This window comes from Anomaloglossus baeobatrachus, unplaced genomic scaffold, assembly GCF_048569485.1.
Source record: "Anomaloglossus baeobatrachus isolate aAnoBae1 unplaced genomic scaffold, aAnoBae1.hap1 Scaffold_160, whole genome shotgun sequence".
In the NCBI taxonomy this organism is placed as follows: domain Eukaryota; kingdom Metazoa; phylum Chordata; class Amphibia; order Anura; family Aromobatidae; genus Anomaloglossus; species Anomaloglossus baeobatrachus.
In genome coordinates, this window is record NW_027441930.1 from 393,836 (window position 1) to 417,256 (window position 23,421).

At 43.2% G+C, this 23,421-nt stretch overlaps 1 protein-coding gene across 1 annotated transcript in view; it reads right to left on the reverse strand.

The window, feature by feature from the left end:
- Positions 1–23,421, reverse strand: part of LOC142260680 (exocyst complex component 6B-like) — a 296,256-nt gene that overhangs the window by 198,274 nt on the left and 74,561 nt on the right.

Genomic DNA, 23,421 nt, shown 5'->3' on the forward strand with positions numbered 1-23,421 from the left:
TGCACTCACTATTCTGCTTGTGCAGTCACTGTGTACATACATTACTGTTCCTAAGTTACCTCCTGTATTATACTCCAGAGCTGCACTCACTATTCTGCTGGTGCAATCACTGTGTACATACATTACTGATCCTGAGTTACCTCCTGTATTATACTCCAGAGCTGCACTCACTATTCTGCTGGTGCAGTCACTGTGTACATACATTACTTATCCTGAGTTACCTCCTGTATTATACTCCAGAGCTGCACTCACTATTCTGCTGGTTCAGTCACTGTGTACATACATTACTGATCCTGAGTAACCTCCTGTATTATACTCCAGAGCTGCACTCACTATTCTGCTGGTGCAGTCACTGTGTACATACATTACTGATCCTGAGTTACCTCCTGTATTATACTCCAGAGCTGCACTCACTATTCTGCTCGTGCAGTCACTGTGTACATACATTACATTACTGATCCTGAGTTACCTCCTGTATTATACTCCAGAGCTGCACTCACTATTCTGCTGGTGCAGTCACTGTGTACATACATTACATTACTGATCCTGAGTTACCTCCTGTATTATACTCCAGAGCTGCACTCACTATTCTGCTGGTGCAATCACTGTGTACATACATTACTGATCCTGAGTTACCTCCTGTATTATACTCCAGAGCTGCACTCACTATTCTGCTGGTGCAGTCACTGTGTACATACATTACATTACTGATCCTGAATTACCTCCTGTATTATACTCCAGAGCTGCACTCACTATTCTGCTGGTGCAGTCACTGTGTACATACATTACTTATCCTGAGTTACCTCCTGTATTATACTCCAGAGCTGCACTCACTATTCTGCTGGTGCAGTCACTGTGTACATACATTACATTACTGATCCTGAGTTACCTCCTGTATTATACTCCAGAGCTGCACTCACTATTCTACTGGTGCAGTCACTGTGTACATACATTACATTACTGATCCTGAGTTACCTCCTGTATTATACTCCAGAGCTGCACTCACTATTCTGCTGGTGCAGTCACTGTGTACATACATTACATTACTGATCCTGAGTTACCTCCTGTATTATACTCCAGAGCTGCACTCACTATTCTACTGGTGCAGTCACTGTGTACATACATTACTTAACTGATCCTGAGTTACCTCCTGTATTATACTCCAGAGCTGCACTCACTATTCTGCTGGTGCAGTCACTGTGTATATACATTACATTACTGTTCCTGAGTTACCTCCTGTATTATACTCCAGAGCTGCACTCACTATTCTGCTGGTGCAATCACTGTGTACATACATTACTGATCCTGAGTTACCTCCTGTATTATACTCCAGAGCTGCACTCACTATTCTGCTGGTGCAGTCACTGTGTACATACATTACTTATCCTGAGTTACCTCCTTTATTATACTCCAGAGCTGCACTCACTATTCTGCTGGAGCAGTCACTGTGTACATACATTACTGATCCTGAGTAACCTCCTGTATTATACTCCAGAGCTGCACTCACTATTCTGCTGGTGCAGTCACTGTGTACATACATTACTGATCCTGAGTTACCTCCTGTATTATACTCCAGAGCTGCACTCACTATTCTGCTCGTGCAGTCACTGTGTACATACATTACATTACTGATCCTGAGTTACCTCCTGTATTATACTCCAGAGCTGCACTCACTATTCTGCTGGTGCAGTCACTGTGTACATACATTACATTACTGATCCTGAGTTACCTCCTGTATTATAATCCAGAGCTGCACTCACTATTCTGCTCGTGCAGTCACTGTGTATATACATTACATTACTGATCCTGAGTTACCTCCTGTATTATACTCCAGAGCTGCACTCACAATTCTGCTGGTTCAGTCACTGTGTACATACATTACATTACTGATCCTGAGATACCTCCTGTATTATACTCCAGAGCAGCACTCACTATTCTGCTGGTGCAGTCACTGTGTACATACATTACTGATCCTGAGTAACCTCCTGTATTATACTCCAGAGCTGCACTCACAATTCTGCTGGTGTAGTCACTGTGTACATACATTACATTACTGATCCTGAGTTACCTCCTGTATTATACTCCAGAGCTGCACTCTCTATTCTGCTGGTGCAGTCACTGTGTACATACATTACTGATCCTGAGTTACTTCCTGTATTACGCTCCAGAGCTGCACTCACTATTCTGCTGGTGCAGTCACTGTGTACATACATTACTGATCCTGAGTTACCTCCTGTATTATACTCCAGAGCTGCACTCACTATTCTGCTCATGCAGTCACTGTGTACATACATTACATTACTGATCCTGAGTTACCTCCTGTATTATACTCCAGAGCTGCACTCACTATTCTGCTGGTGCAGTCACTGTGTACATACATTACATTACTGATCCTGAGTTACCTCCTGTATTATAATCCAGAGCTGCACTCACTATTCTGCTCGTGCAGTCACTGTGTATATACATTACATTACTGATCCTGAGTTACCTCCTGTATTATACTCCAGAGCTGCACTCACAATTCTGCTGGTTCAGTCACTGTGTACATACATTACATTACTGATCCTGAGTTACCTCCTGTATTATACTCCAGAGCTGCACTCACTATTCTGCTGGTGCAGTCACTGTGTACATACATTACATTACTGATCCTGAGATACCTCCTGTATTATACTCCAGAGCAGCACTCACTATTCTGCTGGTGCAGTCACTGTGTACATACATTACTGATCCTGAGTAACCTCCTGTATTATACTCCAGAGCTGCACTCACAATTCTGCTGGTGTAGTCACTGTGTACATACATTACTGATCCTGAGTTACCTCCTGTATTATACTCCAGAGCTGCACTCACTATTCTGCTGGTGCAGTCACTGTGTACATACATTACTTATCCTGAGTTACCTCCTGTATTATACTCCAGAGCTGCACTCACTATTCTGCTGGTTCAGTCACTGTGTACATACATTACTGATCCTGAGTAACCTCCTGTATTATACTCCAGAGCTGCACTCACTATTCTGCTGGTGCAGTCACTGTGTACATACATTACTGATCCTGAGTTACCTCCTGTATTATACTCCAGAGCTGCACTCACTATTCTGCTCGTGCAGTCACTGTGTACATACATTACATTACTGATCCTGAGTTACCTCCTGTATTATACTCCAGAGCTGCACTCACTATTCTGCTGGTGCAGTCACTGTGTACATACATTACATTACTGATCCTGAGTTACCTCCTGTATTATACTCCAGAGCTGCACTCACTATTCTGCTGGTGCAATCACTGTGTACATACATTACTGATCCTGAGTTACCTCCTGTATTATACTCCAGAGCTGCACTCACTATTCTGCTGGTGCAGTCACTGTGTACATACATTACATTACTGATCCTGAGTTACCTCCTGTATTATACTCCAGAGCTGCACTCACTATTCTACTGGTGCAGTCACTGTGTACATACATTACATTACTGATCCTGAGTTACCTCCTGTATTATACTCCAGAGCTGCACTCACTATTCTGCTGGTGCAGTCACTGTGTACATACATTACATTACTGATCCTGAGTTACCTCCTGTATTATACTCCAGAGCTGCACTCACTATTCTACTGGTGCAGTCACTGTGTACATACATTACTTAACTGATCCTGAGTTACCTCCTGTATTATACTCCAGAGCTGCACTCACTATTCTGCTGGTGCAGTCACTGTGTATATACATTACATTACTGATCCTGAGTTACCTCCTGTATTATACTCCAGAGCTGCACTCACTATTCTGCTGGTGCAGTCACTGTGTACATACATTACTTATCCTGAGTTACCTCCTTTATTATACTCCAGAGCTGCACTCACTATTCTGCTGGAGCAGTCACTGTGTACATACATTACTGATCCTGAGTAACCTCCTGTATTATACTCCAGAGCTGCACTCACTATTCTGCTGGTGCAGTCACTGTGTACATACATTACTGATCCTGAGTTACCTCCTGTATTATACTCCAGAGCTGCACTCACTATTCTGCTCGTGCAGTCACTGTGTACATACATTACATTACTGATCCTGAGTTACCTCCTGTATTATACTCCAGAGCTGCACTCACTATTCTGCTGGTGCAGTCACTGTGTACATACATTACATTACTGATCCTGAGTTACCTCCTGTATTATAATCCAGAGCTGCACTCACTATTCTGCTCGTGCAGTCACTGTGTATATACATTACATTACTGATCCTGAGTTACCTCCTGTATTATACTCCAGAGCTGCACTCACAATTCTGCTGGTTCAGTCACTGTGTACATACATTACATTACTGATCCTGAGATACCTCCTGTATTATACTCCAGAGCAGCACTCACTATTCTGCTGGTGCAGTCACTGTGTACATACATTACTGATCCTGAGTAACCTCCTGTATTATACTCCAGAGCTGCACTCACAATTCTGCTGGTGTAGTCACTGTGTACATACATTACATTACTGATCCTGAGTTACCTCCTGTATTATACTCCAGAGCTGCACTCTCTATTCTGCTGGTGCAGTCACTGTGTACATACATTACTGATCCTGAGTTACTTCCTGTATTACGCTCCAGAGCTGCACTCACTATTCTGCTGGTGCAGTCACTGTGTACATACATTACTGATCCTGAGTTACCTCCTGTATTATACTCCAGAGCTGCACTCACTATTCTGCTCATGCAGTCACTGTGTACATACATTACATTACTGATCCTGAGTTACCTCCTGTATTATACTCCAGAGCTGCACTCACTATTCTGCTGGTGCAGTCACTGTGTACATACATTACATTACTGATCCTGAGTTACCTCCTGTATTATAATCCAGAGCTGCACTCACTATTCTGCTCGTGCAGTCACTGTGTATATACATTACATTACTGATCCTGAGTTACCTCCTGTATTATACTCCAGAGCTGCACTCACAATTCTGCTGGTTCAGTCACTGTGTACATACATTACATTACTGATCCTGAGTTACCTCCTGTATTATACTCCAGAGCTGCACTCACTATTCTGCTGGTGCAGTCACTGTGTACATACATTACATTACTGATCCTGAGATACCTCCTGTATTATACTCCAGAGCAGCACTCACTATTCTGCTGGTGCAGTCACTGTGTACATACATTACTGATCCTGAGTAACCTCCTGTATTATACTCCAGAGCTGCACTCACAATTCTGCTGGTGTAGTCACTGTGTACATACATTACTGATCCTGAGTTACCTCCTGTATTATACTCCAGAGCTGCACTCACTATTCTGCTGGTGCAGTCACTGTGTACATACATTACTTATCCTGAGTTACCTCCTGTATTATACTCCAGAGCTGCACTCACTATTCTGCTGGTTCAGTCACTGTGTACATACATTACTGATCCTGAGTAACCTCCTGTATTATACTCCAGAGCTGCACTCACTATTCTGCTGGTGCAGTCACTGTGTACATACATTACTGATCCTGAGTTACCTCCTGTATTATACTCCAGAGCTGCACTCACTATTCTGCTCGTGCAGTCACTGTGTACATACATTACATTACTGATCCTGAGTTACCTCCTGTATTATACTCCAGAGCTGCACTCACTATTCTGCTGGTGCAGTCACTGTGTACATACATTACATTACTGATCCTGAGTTACCTCCTGTATTATACTCCAGAGCTGCACTCACTATTCTGCTGGTGCAATCACTGTGTACATACATTACTGATCCTGAGTTACCTCCTGTATTATACTCCAGAGCTGCACTCACTATTCTGCTGGTGCAGTCACTGTGTACATACATTACTTATCCTGAGTTACCTCCTGTATTATACTCCAGAGCTGCACTCACTATTCTGCTGGTGCAGTCACTGTGTACATACATTACATTACTGATCCTGAGTTACCTCCTGTATTATACTCCAGAGCTGCACTCACTATTCTACTGGTGCAGTCACTGTGTACATACATTACATTACTGATCCTGAGTTACCTCCTGTATTATACTCCAGAGCTGCACTCACTATTCTGCTGGTGCAGTCACTGTGTACATACATTACATTACTGATCCTGAGTTACCTCCTGTATTATACTCCAGAGCTGCACTCACTATTCTACTGGTGCAGTCACTGTGTACATACATTACTTAACTGATCCTGAGTTACCTCCTGTATTATACTCCAGAGCTGCACTCACTATTCTGCTGGTGCAGTCACTGTGTATATACATTACATTACTGTTCCTGAGTTACCTCCTGTATTATACTCCAGAGCTGCACTCACTATTCTGCTGGTGCAATCACTGTGTACATACATTACTGATCCTGAGTTACCTCCTGTATTATACTCCAGAGCTGCACTCACTATTCTGCTGGTGCAGTCACTGTGTACATACATTACTTATCCTGAGTTACCTCCTTTATTATACTCCAGAGCTGCACTCACTATTCTGCTGGAGCAGTCACTGTGTACATACATTACTGATCCTGAGTAACCTCCTGTATTATACTCCAGAGCTGCACTCACTATTCTGCTGGTGCAGTCACTGTGTACATACATTACTGATCCTGAGTTACCTCCTGTATTATACTCCAGAGCTGCACTCACTATTCTGCTCGTGCAGTCACTGTGTACATACATTACATTACTGATCCTGAGTTACCTCCTGTATTATACTCCAGAGCTGCACTCACTATTCTGCTGGTGCAGTCACTGTGTACATACATTACATTACTGATCCTGAGTTACCTCCTGTATTATAATCCAGAGCTGCACTCACTATTCTGCTCGTGCAGTCACTGTGTATATACATTACATTACTGATCCTGAGTTACCTCCTGTATTATACTCCAGAGCTGCACTCACAATTCTGCTGGTTCAGTCACTGTGTACATACATTACATTACTGATCCTGAGTTACCTCCTGTATTATACTCCAGAGCTGCACTCACTATTCTGCTGGTGCAGTCACTGTGTACATACATTACATTACTGATCCTGAGATACCTCCTGTATTATACTCCAGAGCAGCACTCACTATTCTGCTGGTGCAGTCACTGTGTACATACATTACTGATCCTGAGTAACCTCCTGTATTATACTCCAGAGCTGCACTCACAATTCTGCTGGTGTAGTCACTTTGTACATACATTACATTACTGATCCTGAGTTACCTCCTGTATTATACTCCAGAGCTGCACTCGCTATTCTGCTGGTGCAGTCACTGTGTACATACATTACTGATCCTGAGTTACTTCCTGTATTACGCTCCAGAGCTGCACTCACTATTCTGCTGGTGCAGTCACTGTGTACATACATTACTGATCCTGAGTTACCTCCTGTATTATACTCCAGAGCTGCACTCACTATTCTGCTCGTGCAGTCACTGTGTACATACATTACATTACTGATCCTGAGTTACCTCCTGTATTATACTCCAGAGCTGCACTCACTATTCTGCTGGTGCAGTCACTGTGTACATACATTACATTACTGATCCTGAGTTACCTCCTGTATTATAATCCAGAGCTGCACTCACTATTCTGCTCGTGCAGTCACTGTGTATATACATTACATTACTGATCCTGAGTTACCTCCTGTATTATACTCCAGAGCTGCACTCACAATTCTGCTGGTTCAGTCACTGTGTACATACATTACATTACTGATCCTGAGTTACCTCCTGTATTATACTCCAGAGCTGCACTCACTATTCTGCTGGTGCAGTCACTGTGTACATACATTACATTACTGATCCTGAGATACCTCCTGTATTATACTCCAGAGCAGCACTCACTATTCTGCTGGTGCAGTCACTGTGTACATACATTACTGATCCTGAGTAACCTCCTGTATTATACTCCAGAGCTGCACTCACAATTCTGCTGGTGTCGTCACTGTGTACATACATTACATTACTGATCCTGAGTTACTTCCTGTATTACGCTCCAGAGCTGCACTCACTATTCTGCTGGTGCAGTCACTGTGTACATACAATACTGTTCCTGAGTTACCTCCTGTATTATACTCCAGAGCTGCACTCACTATTCTGCTGGTTCAGTCACTGTGTATATACATTACATTACTGTTCCTGAGTTACCTCCTGCATTATACTCCAGAGCTGCACTCACTATTCTGCTGGTGCAGTCACTGTGTACATACATTACATTACTGATCCTGAGTTACCTCCTGTATTAGATTCCAGAGCTGCACTCACTATTCTGCTGGTGCAGTCACTGCGTACATACATTACTGATCCTGCGTTACCTCCTGTATTATACTCCAGAGCTGCACTCACTATTCTGCTGGTGCAGTCACTGTGTACATACAATACATTACTGATCCTGAGTTACCTCCTGTATTATACTCCAGAGCTGCACTCACTATTCTGCTGGTGCAGTCACTGTGATCATACATTACTGATCCTGAGTAACCTCCTGTATTATACTCCAGAGCTGCACTCACAATTCTGCTGGTGTAGTCACTGTGTACATACATTACATTACTGATCCTGAGTTACCTCCTGTATTATACTCCAGAGCTGCACTCGCTATTCTGCTGGTGCAGTCACTGTGTACATACATTACTGATCCTGAGTTACTTCCTGTATTACGCTCCAGAGCTGCACTCACTATTCTGCTGGTGCAGTCACTGTGTACATACATTACTGATCCTGAGTTACCTCCTGTATTATACTCCAGAGCTGCACTCACTATTCTGCTCGTGCAGTCACTGTGTACATACATTACATTACTGATCCTGAGTTACCTCCTGTATTATACTCCAGAGCTGCACTCACTATTCTGCTGGTGCAGTCACTGTGTACATACATTACATTACTGATCCTGAGTTACCTCCTGTATTATAATCCAGAGCTGCACTCACTATTCTGCTCGTGCAGTCACTGTGTATATACATTACATTACTGATCCTGAGTTACCTCCTGTATTATACTCCAGAGCTGCACTCACAATTCTGCTGGTTCAGTCACTGTGTACATACATTACATTACTGATCCTGAGTTACCTCCTGTATTATACTCCAGAGCTGCACTCACTATTCTGCTGGTGCAGTCACTGTGTACATACATTACATTACTGATCCTGAGATACCTCCTGTATTATACTCCAGAGCAGCACTCACTATTCTGCTGGTGCAGTCACTGTGTACATACATTACTGATCCTGAGTAACCTCCTGTATTATACTCCAGAGCTGCACTCACAATTCTGCTGGTGTAGTCACTGTGTACATACATTACATTACTGATCCTGAGTTACCTCCTGTATTATACTCCAGAGCTGCACTCACTATTCTGCTGGTTCAGTCACTGTGTATATACATTACATTACTGTTCCTGAGTTACCTCCTGCATTATACTCCAGAGCTGCACTCACTATTCTGCTGGTGCAGTCACTGTGTACATACATTACATTACTGATCCTGAGATACCTCCTGTATTATACTCCAGAGCAGCACTCACTATTCTGCTGGTGCAGTCACTGTGTACATACATTACTGATCCTGAGTAACCTCCTGTATTATACTCCAGAGCTGCACTCACAATTCTGCTGGTGTAGTCACTGTGTACATACATTACATTACTGATCCTGAGTTACCTCCTGTATTATACTCCAGAGCTGCACTCGCTATTCTGCTGGTGCAGTCACTGTGTACATACATTACTGATCCTGAGTTACTTCCTGTATTATACTCCAGAGCTGCACTCACTATTCTGCTGGTGCAGTCACTGTGTACATACAATACATTACTGATCCTGAGTTACCTCCTGTATTATACTCCAGAGCTGCACTCACTATTCTGCTGGTGCAGTCACTGTGATCATACATTACTGATCCTGAGTTACCTCCTGTATTATACTCCAGAGCTGCACTCACTATTCTGCTGGTGCAGTCACTGTGTACATACATTACTGATCCTGAGTTACCTCCTGTATTAGATTCCAGAGCTGCACTCACTATTCTGCTGGTGCAGTCACTGTGTACATACATTACTGATCCTGCGTTACCTCCTGTATTATACTCCAGAGCTGCACTCACTATTCTGCTGGAGCAGTCACTGTGTACATACATTACTGATCCTGAGTAACCTCCTGTATTATACTCCAGAGCTGCACTCACTATTCTGCCCGTGCAGTCACTGTGTACATACATTACATTACTGATCCTGAGTTACCTCCTGTATTATACTCCAGAGCTGCACTCACTATTCTGCTTGTGCAGTCACTGTGTACATACATTACATTACTGATCCTGAGTTACCTCCTGTATTATACTCCAGAGCTGCACTCACTATTCTGCTCGTGCAGTCACTGTGTACATTACATTACTGATCCTGAGTTACCTCCTGTATTATACTCCAGAGCTGCACTCACTATTCTGCTGGTGCAGTCACTGTGTACATACATTACATTACTGATCCTGAGTTACTTCCTGTATTATACTCCAGAGCTGCACTCACTATTCTGCTCGTGCAGTCACTGTGTACATACGTTACATTACTAATCCTGAGTTACCTCCTGTATTATACTCCAGAGCTGCACTCCCTATTGTGCTCGTGCAGTCACTGTGTACATACATTACTGATCCTGAGTTACCTCCTGTATTATACTCCAGAGCTGCACTCCCTATTCTGCTGGTGCAGTCACTGTGTACATACATTACTGTTCCTAAGTTACCTCCTGTATTATACTCCAGAGCTGCACTCACTATTCTGCTGGTTCAGTCACTGTGTACATACATTACTGATCCTGAGTTACCTCCTGTATTATATTCCAGAGCTGCACTCACTATTCTGCTGGTGCAGTCACTGTGTACATACATTACTAATCCTGCGTTACCTCCTGTATTATACTCCAGAGCTGCACTCACTATTCTGCTGGTGCAGTCACTGTGTACATACATTACTGATCCTGAGTTACATCCTGTATTATACTCCAGAGCTGCACTCACTATTCTGCTGGTGCAGTCACTGTGTACATACATTACATTACTGATCCTGAGTTACCTCCTGCATTATAATCCAGAGCTGCACTCACTATTCTGCTGGTGCAGTCACTGTGTACATACATTACATTACTGATCCTGAGTTACCTCCTGTATTATACTCCAGAGCTACACTCACTATTCTGCTGGTGCAGTCACTGTGTACATACATTACATTACTAATCCTGCGTTACCTCCTGTATTATACTCCAGAGCTGCACTCACTATTCTGCTGGTGCAGTCACAGTGTACATACATTACTGATCCTGAGTTAGCTCCTGTATTATACTCCAGAGCTGCACTCACTAATCTGCTGGAGCAGTCACTGTGTACATACATTACTGATCCTGAGTTACCTCCTGTATTATACTCCAGAGCTGCACTCACTATTCTGCTGGTGCAGTCACTGTGATCATACATTACTGATCCTGAGTAACCTCCTGTATTATACTCCAGAGCTGCACTCACAATTCTGCTGGTGTAGTCACTGTGTACATACATTACATTACTGATCCTGAGTTACCTCCTGTATTATACTCCAGAGCTGCACTCGCTATTCTGCTGGTGCAGTCACTGTGTACATACATTACTGATCCTGAGTTACTTCCTGTATTACGCTCCAGAGCTGCACTCACTATTCTGCTGGTGCAGTCACTGTGTACATACATTACTGATCCTGAGTTACCTCCTGTATTATACTCCAGAGCTGCACTCACTATTCTGCTCGTGCAGTCACTGTGTACATACATTACATTACTGATCCTGAGTTACCTCCTGTATTATACTCCAGAGCTGCACTCACTATTCTGCTGGTGCAGTCACTGTGTACATACATTACATTACTGATCCTGAGTTACCTCCTGTATTATAATCCAGAGCTGCACTCACTATTCTGCTCGTGCAGTCACTGTGTATATACATTACATTACTGATCCTGAGTTACCTCCTGTATTATACTCCAGAGCTGCACTCACAATTCTGCTGGTTCAGTCACTGTGTACATACATTACATTACTGATCCTGAGTTACCTCCTGTATTATACTCCAGAGCTGCACTCACTATTCTGCTGGTGCAGTCACTGTGTACATACATTACATTACTGATCCTGAGATACCTCCTGTATTATACTCCAGAGCAGCACTCACTATTCTGCTGGTGCAGTCACTGTGTACATACATTACTGATCCTGAGTAACCTCCTGTATTATACTCCAGAGCTGCACTCACAATTCTGCTGGTGTAGTCACTGTGTACATACATTACATTACTGATCCTGAGTTACCTCCTGTATTATACTCCAGAGCTGCACTCGCTATTCTGCTGGTGCAGTCACTGTGTACATACATTACTGATCCTGAGTTACTTCCTGTATTACGCTCCAGAGCTGCACTCACTATTCTGCTGGTGCAGTCACTGTGTACATACAATACTGTTCCTGAGTTACCTCCTGTATTATACTCCAGAGCTGCACTCACTATTCTGCTGGTTCAGTCACTGTGTATATACATTACATTACTGTTCCTGAGTTACCTCCTGCATTATACTCCAGAGCTGCACTCACTATTCTGCTGGTGCAGTCACTGTGTACATACATTACATTACTGATCCTGAGATACCTCCTGTATTATACTCCAGAGCAGCACTCACTATTCTGCTGGTGCAGTCACTGTGTACATACATTACTGATCCTGAGTAACCTCCTGTATTATACTCCAGAGCTGCACTCACAATTCTGCTGGTGTAGTCACTGTGTACATACATTACATTACTGATCCTGAGTTACCTCCTGTATTATACTCCAGAGCTGCACTCGCTATTCTGCTGGTGCAGTCACTGTGTACATACATTACTGATCCTGAGTTACTTCCTGTATTATACTCCAGAGCTGCACTCACTATTCTGCTGGTGCAGTCACTGTGTACATACAATACATTACTGATCCTGAGTTACCTCCTGTATTATACTCCAGAGCTGCACTCACTATTCTGCTGGTGCAGTCACTGTGTACATACATTACTGATCCTGAGTTACCTCCTGTATTAGATTCCAGAGCTGCACTCACTATTCTGCTGGTGCAGTCACTGTGTACATACATTACTGATCCTGCGTTACCTCCTGTATTATACTCCAGAGCTGCACTCACTATTCTGCTGGAGCAGTCACTGTGTACATACATTACTGATCCTGAGTAACCTCCTGTATTATACTCCAGAGCTGCACTCACTATTCTGCTCGTGCAGTCACTGTGTACATACATTACATTACTGATCCTGAATTACCTCCTGTATTATACTCCAGAGCTGCACTCACTATTCTGCTTGTGCAGTCACTGTGTACATACATTACATTACTGATCCTGAGTTACCTCCTGTATTATACTCCAGAGCTGCACTCACTATTCTGCTCGTGCAGTCACTGTGTACATTACATTACTGATCCTGAGTTACCTCCTGTATTATACTCCAGAGCTGCACTCACTATTCTGCTGGTGCAGTCACTGTGTACATACATTACATTACTGATCCTGAGTTACTTCCTGTATTATACTCCAGAGCTGCACTCACTATTCTGCTCGTGCAGTCACTGTGTACATACGTTACATTACTAATCCTGAGTTACCTCCTGTATTATACTCCAGAGCTGCACTCCCTATTGTGCTCGTGCAGTCACTGTGTACATACATTACTGATCCTGAGTTACCTCCTGTATTATACTCCAGAGCTGCACTCCCTATTCTGCTGGTGCAGTCACTGTGTACATACATTACTGTTCCTAAGTTACCTCCTGTATTATACTCCAGAGCTGCACTCACTATTCTGCTGGTTCAGTCACTGTGTACATACATTACTGATCCTGAGTTACCTCCTGTATTATATTCCAGAGCTGCACTCACTATTCTGCTGGTGCAGTCACTGTGTACATACATTACTAATCCTGCGTTACCTCCTGTATTATACTCCAGAGCTGCACTCACTATTCTGCTGGTGCAGTCACTGTGTACATACATTACTGATCCTGAGTTACATCCTGTATTATACTCCAGAGCTGCACTCACTATTCTGCTGGTGCAGTCACTGTGTACATACATTACATTACTGATCCTGAGTTACCTCCTGCATTATAATCCAGAGCTGCACTCACTATTCTGCTGGTGCAGTCACTGTGTACATACATTACATTACTGATCCTGAGTTACCTCCTGTATTATACTCCAGAGCTGCACTCACTATTCTGCTGGTGCAGTCACTGTGTACATACATTACATTACTAATCCTGCGTTACCTCCTGTATTATACTCCAGAGCTGCACTCACTATTCTGCTGGTGCAGTCACAGTGTACATACATTACTGATCCTGAGTTAGCTCCTGTATTATACTCCAGAGCTGCACTCACTAATCTGCTGGAGCAGTCACTGTGTACATACATTACTGATCCTGAGTTACCTCCTGTATTATACTCCAGAGCTGCACTCACTATTCTGCTGGTGCAGTCACTGTGTACATACATTACATTACTGATCCTGAGTTACCTCCTGTATTATACTCCAGAGCTGCACTCACTATTCTGCTGGTGCAGTCACTGTGTACATACATTACATTACTGATCCTGAGTTACCTCCTGTATTATACTGCAGAGCTGCACTCACTATTCTGCTGGTTCAGTCACTGTGTATATACATTACATTACTGTTCCCGAGTTACCTCCTGTATTATACTCCAGAGCTGCACTCACTATTCTGCTGGTGCAGTCACTGTGTACATACATTACTGATCCTGAGTTACCTCCTGTATTATACTGCAGAGCTGCACTCACTATTCTGCTGGTTCAGTCACTGTGTACATACATTACTGATCCTGAGTTACCTCCTGTATTATACTGCAGAGCTGCACTCACTATTCTGCTAGTGCAGTCACTGTGTGCATATATTACATTACTGATCCTGAGTTACCTCCTGTATTATACTCCAGAGCTGCACTCACTATTCTGCTGGTTCAGTCACTGTGTACATACATTACATTACTGATCCTGAGTTACCTCCTGTATTATACTCCAGAGATGCACTCACTATTCTGCTGGTGCAGTCACTGTGTACATACATTACTGATCCTCATTTACCTCCCGTATTATACTCCAGAGCTGCACTCACTATTCTGCTGGTGCAGTCACTGTGTACATACATTACTGATCCTGAGTTACCTCCTGTATTATACTCCAGAGCTGCACTCACTATTTTGCTGGTGCAATCACTGTGTATATACATTACATTACTGATCCTGAATTACCCCCTGTATTATACTCCAGAGCTGCACTCACTATTCTGCTGGTGCAGTCACTGTGTACATACATTACATTACTGATCCTGAGTTACCTCCTGTATTATACTCCAGAGCTGCACTCACTATTCTGCTGGTGCAGTCACTGTGTACAACATTACTGATCCTGAGTTACCTCCTGCATTATACTCCAGAGCTGCACTCACTATTCTGCTGGTGCAGTCACTGTGTACATACATTACATTACTGATCCTGAGTTACCTCCTGTATTATCCTCCAGAGCAGCACTCACTATTCTGCTGGTGCAGTCACTGTGTACATACATTACTGATCCTCATTTACCTCCCGTATTATACTCCAGAGCTGCACTCACTATTCTGCTGGTGCAGTCACTGTGTACATACATTACATTACTGATCCTGAGTTACCTCCTATATTATACTCCAGAGCTGCACTCACGATTCTGCTGGTGCAGTCACTGTGTACATACATTACATTACTGATCCTGAGTTACCCCCTGTATTATACTCCAGAGCTGCACTCACTATTCTGCTGGTGCAGTCACTGTGTACATACATTACATTACTGATCCTTAGTTACCTCCTGTATTATACTCCAGAGCTGCACTCACTATTCTGCTGCTTCAGTCACTGTGTACATACATTACATTACTTATCCTGAGTTACCTCCTGTATTATACTCCAGAGCTGCACTCACTATTCTGCTGGTGCAATATATGTGTACATACATTACATTACTGATCCTGAGTTACATCCTGTATTATACCTCCAGAGCTGTACTCACTGTTCTGCTGGTGCAGTCACTGTGTACATACATTACATTACTGATCCTGAGTTACCTCCTGTATTATACTCCAGAGCTGCACTCACTATTCTGCTGATGCAGTCACTATGTACATACATTACATTACTGATCCTGAGTTACCTCCTGTATTATACTCCAGAGCTGCACTCACTATTCTGCTGGTGCAGTCACTGTGTACATACATTACATTACTGATCCTGAGTTACCTCCTGTATTATACCTCCAGAGCTGTACTCACTATTCTGCTGGTGCAGTCACTGTGTACATACATTACATTACTGATCCTGAGTTACCTCCTGTATTATACTCCAGAGCTGCACTCACTATTCTGCTGATGCAGTCACTATGTACATACATTACATTACTGATCCTGAGTTACCTCCTGTATTATACTCCAGAGCTGCACTCACTATTCTGCTGGTGCAGTCACTGTGTACATACATTACTGATCCTGAGTTACCTCCTGTATTATACTCCAGAGCTGCACTCACTATTCTGCTGGTGCAGTCACTGTGTACATACATTACTGATCCTGAGTTACCTCCTGTATTATACTCCAGAGCAGCACTCACTATTCTGCTGGTGTAGTCACTGTGTACATACATTACATTACTGATCCTGAGTAACCTCCTGTATTATACTCCAGAGCTGCACTCACTATTCTGCTGGTGCAGTCACTGTGTACATACATTACATTACTGATCCTGAGTTACCTCCTGTATTATACCTCCAGAGCTGCACTCACTATTCTGCTGGTGCAGTCACTGTGTACATACATTACTGATCCTGAGTTACATCCTGTATTATACTCCAGAGCTGCACTCACTATTCTGCTGGTGCAGTCACTGTGTACATACATTACATTACTGATCCTGAGTTACCTCCTGTATTATACTCCAGAGCAGCACTCACTATTCTGCTGGTGCAGTCACTGTGTACATACATTACATTACTGATCCTGAGTTACCTCCTGTATTATACTCCAGAGCTGCACTCATTATTCTGCTGGTGCAGTCACTGTGTACATACATTACATTACTGATCCTGAGTTACCTCCTGTATTACACTCCAGAGCTGCACTCACTATTCTGCTGGTGTAGTCACTGTGTACATACATTACATTACTGATCCTGAGTTACCTCCTGTATTATACCTCCAGAGCTGTACTCACTATTCTGCTGGTGCAGTCACTGTGTACATACATTACATTACTGATCCTGAGTTATCTCCTGTATTATACTCCAGAGCTGCACTCACTATTCTGCTGGTGCGGTCACTGTGTACATACATTACATTACTGATCCTGAGTTACCTCCTGTATTATACTCCAGAGCTGCACTCACTATTCTGCTGGTGCAGTCACTGTGTACATACATTACTGATCCTGAGTTACCTCCTGTATTATACTCCAGAGCTGCACTCACTATTCTGCTGGTGTAGTCACTGTGTACATACATTACATTACTGATCCTGAGTAACCTCCTGTATTATACTCCAGAGCTGCACTCACTATTCTGCTGGTGCAGTCACTGTGTACATACATTACATTACTGATCCTGAGTAACCTCCTGTATTATACTCCAGAGCTGCACTCACTATTCTGCTGGTGCAGTCACTGTGTACACACATTACATTACTGATCCTGAGTTACCTCCTGCATTATACTCCAGAGCTGCACTCACTATTCTGCTGGTGTAGTCACTGTGTACATACATTACATTACTGATCCTGAGTAACCTCCTGTATTATACTCCAGAGCTGCACTCACTATTCTGCTGGTGCAGTCACTGTGTACACACATTACATTACTGATCCTGAGTTACCTCCTGCATTATACTCCAGAGCTGCACTCACTATTCTGCTGGTGCAGTCACTGTGCACATACATTACATTACTGATCCTGAGTTACCTCCTGTATTATACTCCAGAGCTGCACTCACTATTCTGCTGGTGCAGTCACTGTGTACATACATTACATTACTGATCCTGAGTTACCCCCTGTATTATACTCCAGAGCTGCACTCACTATTCTGCTGGTGCAGTCACTGTGTACATACATTACTGATCCTGAATTACCCCCTGTATTATCCTCCAGAGCTGCACTCACTATTCTGCTGGTGCAGTCACTGTGTACATACATTACATTACTGATCCTGAGTTACCTCCTGTATTATACTCCAGAGCAGCACTCACTATTCTGCTGGTGTAGTCACTGTGTACATACATTACATTACTGATCCTGAGTAACCTCCTGTATTATACTCCAGAGCTGCACTCACTATTCTGCTGGTGCAGTCACTGTGTACATACATTACATTACTGATCCTGAGTTACCTCCTGTATTATACTCCAGAGCTGCACTCACTATTCTGCTGGTGCAGTCACTGTGTACATACATTACTGATCCTGAGTTACCTCCTGTATTATACTCCAGAGCTGCACTCACTATTCTGCTGGTGCAGTCACTGTGTACATACATTACATTACTGATCCTGAGTTACATTCTGTATTATACTCCAGAGCTGCACTCACTATGCTGCTGGTGCAGTCACGGTGTACATACATTACATTACTGATCCTGAGTAACCTCCTGTATTATACTCCAGAGTTGCACTCACTATTCTGCTGGTGCAGTCACGGTGTACATACATTACATTACTGATCCTGAGTAACCTCCTGTATTATACTCCAGAGCTGCACTCACTATTCTGCTGGTGTAGTCACTGTGTACATACATTACATTACTGATCCTGAGTTACCCCCTGTATTATACTCCAGAGTTGCACTCACTATTCTGCTGGTGCAGTCACTGTGTACATACATTACATTACTGATCCTGAGTTACCCCCTGTATTATACTCCAGAGCTGCACTCACTATTCTGCTGGTGCAGTCACTGTGTACATACATTACTGATCCTGAGTAACCTCCTGTATTATACCCCAGAGCTGCACTCACTATTCTGCTGGTGCAGTCACTGTGTACATACATTACATTACTGATCCTGAGTAACCTCCTGTATTATACTCCAGAGCTGCACTCACTATTCTGCTGGTGTAGTCACTGTGTACATACATTACTGATCCTGAATTACCCCCTGTATTATCCTCCAGAGCTGCACTCACTATTCTGCTGGTGCAGTCACTGTGTACATACATTACATTACTGATCCTGAGTTACCTCCTGTATTATACTCCAGAGCAGCACTCACTATTCTGCTGGTGCAGTCACTGTGTACATACATTACATTACTGATCCTGAGTTACCTCCTGTATTATACTCCAGAGCTGCACTCATTATTCTGCTGGTGCAGTCACTATGTACATACATTACATTACTGATCCTGAGTTACCTCCTGTATTATACTCCAGAGCTGCACTCACTATTCTGCTGGTGCAGTCACTGAGTACATACATTACATTACTGATCCTGAGTTACCTCCTGTATTATACCTCCAGAGCTGCACTCACTATTCTGCTGGTGCAGTCACTGTGTACATACATTACTGATCCTGAGTTACATCCTGTATTATACTCCAGAGCTGCACTCACTATTCTGCTGGTGCAGTCACTGTGTACATACATTACATTACTGATCCTGAGTTACCTCCTGTATTATACTCCAGAGCAGCACTCACTATTCTGCTGGTGCAGTCACTGTGTACATACATTACATTACTGATCCTGAGTTACCTCCTGTATTATACTCCAGAGCTGCACTCATTATTCTGCTGGTGCAGTCACTGTGTACATACATTACATTACTGATCCTGAGTTACCTCCTGTATTACACTCCAGAGCTGCACTCACTATTCTGCTGGTGTAGTCACTGTGTACATACATTACATTACTGATCCTGAGTTACCTCCTGTATTATACCTCCAGAGCTGTACTCACTATTCTGCTGGTGCAGTCACTGTGTACATACATTACATTACTGATCCTGAGTTATCTCCTGTATTATACTCCAGAGCTGCACTCACTATTCTGCTGGTGCGGTCACTGTGTACATACATTACATTACTGATCCTGAGTTACCTCCTGTATTATACTCCAGAGCTGCACTCACTATTCTGCTGGTGCAGTCACTGTGTACATACATTACTGATCCTGAGTTACCTCCTGTATTATACTCCAGAGCTGCACTCACTATTCTGCTGGTGTAGTCACTGTGTACATACATTACATTACTGATCCTGAGTAACCTCCTGTATTATACTCCAGAGCTGCACTCACTATTCTGCTGGTGCAGTCACTGTGTACATACATTACATTACTGATCCTGAGTAACCTCCTGTATTATACTTCAGAGCTGCACTCACTATTCTGCTGGTGCAGTCACTGTGTACACACATTACATTACTGATCCTGAGTTACCTCCTGCATTATACTCCAGAGCTGCACTCACTATTCTGCTGGTGTAGTCACTGTGTACATACATTACATTACTGATCCTGAGTAACCTCCTGTATTATACTCCAGAGCTGCACTCACTATTCTGCTGGTGCAGTCACTGTGTACACACATTACATTACTGATCCTGAGTTACCTCCTGCATTATACTCCAGAGCTGCACTCACTATTCTGCTGGTGCAGTCACTGTGCACATACATTACATTACTGATCCTGAGTTACCTCCTGTATTATACTCCAGAGCTGCACTCACTATTCTGCTGGTGCAGTCACTGTGTACATACATTACATTACTGATCCTGAGTTACCCCCTGTATTATACTCCAGAGCTGCACTCACTATTCTGCTGGTGCAGTCACTGTGTACATACATTACTGATCCTGAATTACCCCCTGTATTATCCTCCAGAGCTGCACTCACTATTCTGCTGGTGCAGTCACTGTGTACATACATTACATTACTGATCCTGAGTTACCTCCTGTATTATACTCCAGAGCAGCACTCACTATTCTGCTGGTGTAGTCACTGTGTACATACATTACATTACTGATCCTGAGTAACCTCCTGTATTATACTCCAGAGCTGCACTCACTATTCTGCTGGTGCAGTCACTGTGTACATACATTACATTACTGATCCTGAGTTACCTCCTGTATTATACTCCAGAGCTGCACTCACTATTCTGCTGGTGCAGTCACTGTGTACATACATTACATTACTGATCCTGAGTTACATTCTGTATTATACTCCAGAGCTGCACTCACTATGCTGCTGGTGCAGTCACGGTGTACATACATTACATTACTGATCCTGAGTAACCTCCTGTATTATACTCCAGAGTTGCACTCACTATTCTGCTGGTGCAGTCACGGTGTACATACATTACATTACTGATCCTGAGTAACCTCCTGTATTATACTCCAGAGCTGCACTCACTATTCTGCTGGTGTAGTCACTGTGTACATACATTACATTACTGATCCTGAGTTACCTCCTGTATTATACTCCAGAGCTGCACTCACTATGCTGCTGGTGCAGTCACTATGTACATACATTACATTACTGATCCTGAGTTACCTCCTGTATTATACTCCAGAGCTGCACTCACTATGCTGCTGGTGCAGTCACTGTGTACATACATTACATTACTGATCCTGAGTTACCTCCTGTATTATACTCCAGAGCTGCACTCACTATGCTGCTGGTGCAGTCACTATGTACATACATTACATTACTGATCCAGAGTTACCCCCTGTATTATTCTCCAGAGCTGCACTCACTATTCTGCTGGTGCAGTCACTGTGTACATACATTACATTACTGATCCTGAGTTACCTCCTGTATTATACTCCAGAGCTGCACTCACTATTCTGCTGGTGCAGTCACTGTGTACATACATTACTGATCCTGAGTTACCTCCTGTATTATACTCCAGAGTTGCACTCACTATTCTGCTGGTGCAGTCACGGTGTACATACATTACATTACTGATCCTGAGTAACCTCCTGTATTATACTCCAGAGCTGCACTCACTATTCTGCTGGTGCAGTCACTGTGTACATACATTACATTACTGATCCTGAGTTACCCCCTGTATTATACTCCAGAGTTGCACTCACTATTCTGCTGGTGCAGTCACTGTGTACATACATTACATTACTGATCCTGAGTTACCCCCTGTATTATACTCCAGAGCTGCACTCACTATTCTGCTGGTGCAGTCACTGTGTACATACATTACTGATCCTGAGTAACCTCCTGTATTATACCCCAGAGCTGCACTCACTATTCTGCTGGTGCAGTCACTGTGTACATACATTACATTACTGATCCTGAGTAACCTCCTGTATTATACTCCAGAGCTGCACTCACTATTCTGCTGGTGTAGTCACTGTGTACATACATTACATTACTGATCCTGAGTTACCCCCTGTATTATACTCCAGAGTTGCACTCACTATTTTGCTGGTGCAGTCACTGTGTACATACATTACATTACTGATCCTGAGTTACCCCCTGTATTATACTCCAGAGCTGCACTCACTATTCTGCTGGTGCAGTCACTGTGTACATACATTACTGATCCTGAATTACCCCCTGTATTATCCTCCAGAGCTGCACTCACTATTCTGCTGGTGCAGTCACTGTGTACATACATTACATTACTGATCCTGAGTTACCTCCTGTATTATACTCCAGAGCAGCACTCACTATTCTGCTGGTGCAGTCACTGTGTACATACATTACATTACTGATCCTGAGTTACCTCCTGTATTATACTCCAGAGCTGCACTCATTATTCTGCTGGTGCAGTCACTATGTACATACATTACATTACTGATCCTGAGTTACCTCCTGTATTATACTCCAGAGCTGCACTCACTATTCTGCTGGTGCAGTCACTGAGTACATACATTACATTACTGATCCTGAGTTACATCCTGTATTATATTCCAGAGCTGCACTCACTATTCTGCTGGAGCAGTCACTGTGTATATACATTACATTACTGATCCTGAGGTACCTCCTGTATTATACTCCAGAGCTGCACTCACTATGCTGCTGGTGCAGTCACTGTGTACATACATTACATTACTGATCCTGAGTTACCCCCTGTATTATACTCCAGAGCTGCACTCACTATTCTGCTGGTGCAGTCACTGTGTACATACATTACATTACTGATCCTGAGTTACCCCCTGTATTATACTCCAGAGCTGCACTCACTATGCTGCTGGTGCAGTCACTGTGTACATACATTACTGATCCTGAGTTACATCCTGTATTATACTCCAGAGCTGCACTCACTATTCTGCTGGTGCAGTCACTATGTACATACATTACATTACTGATCCTGAGTTACCTCCTGTATTATTCTCCAGAGCTGCACTCACTA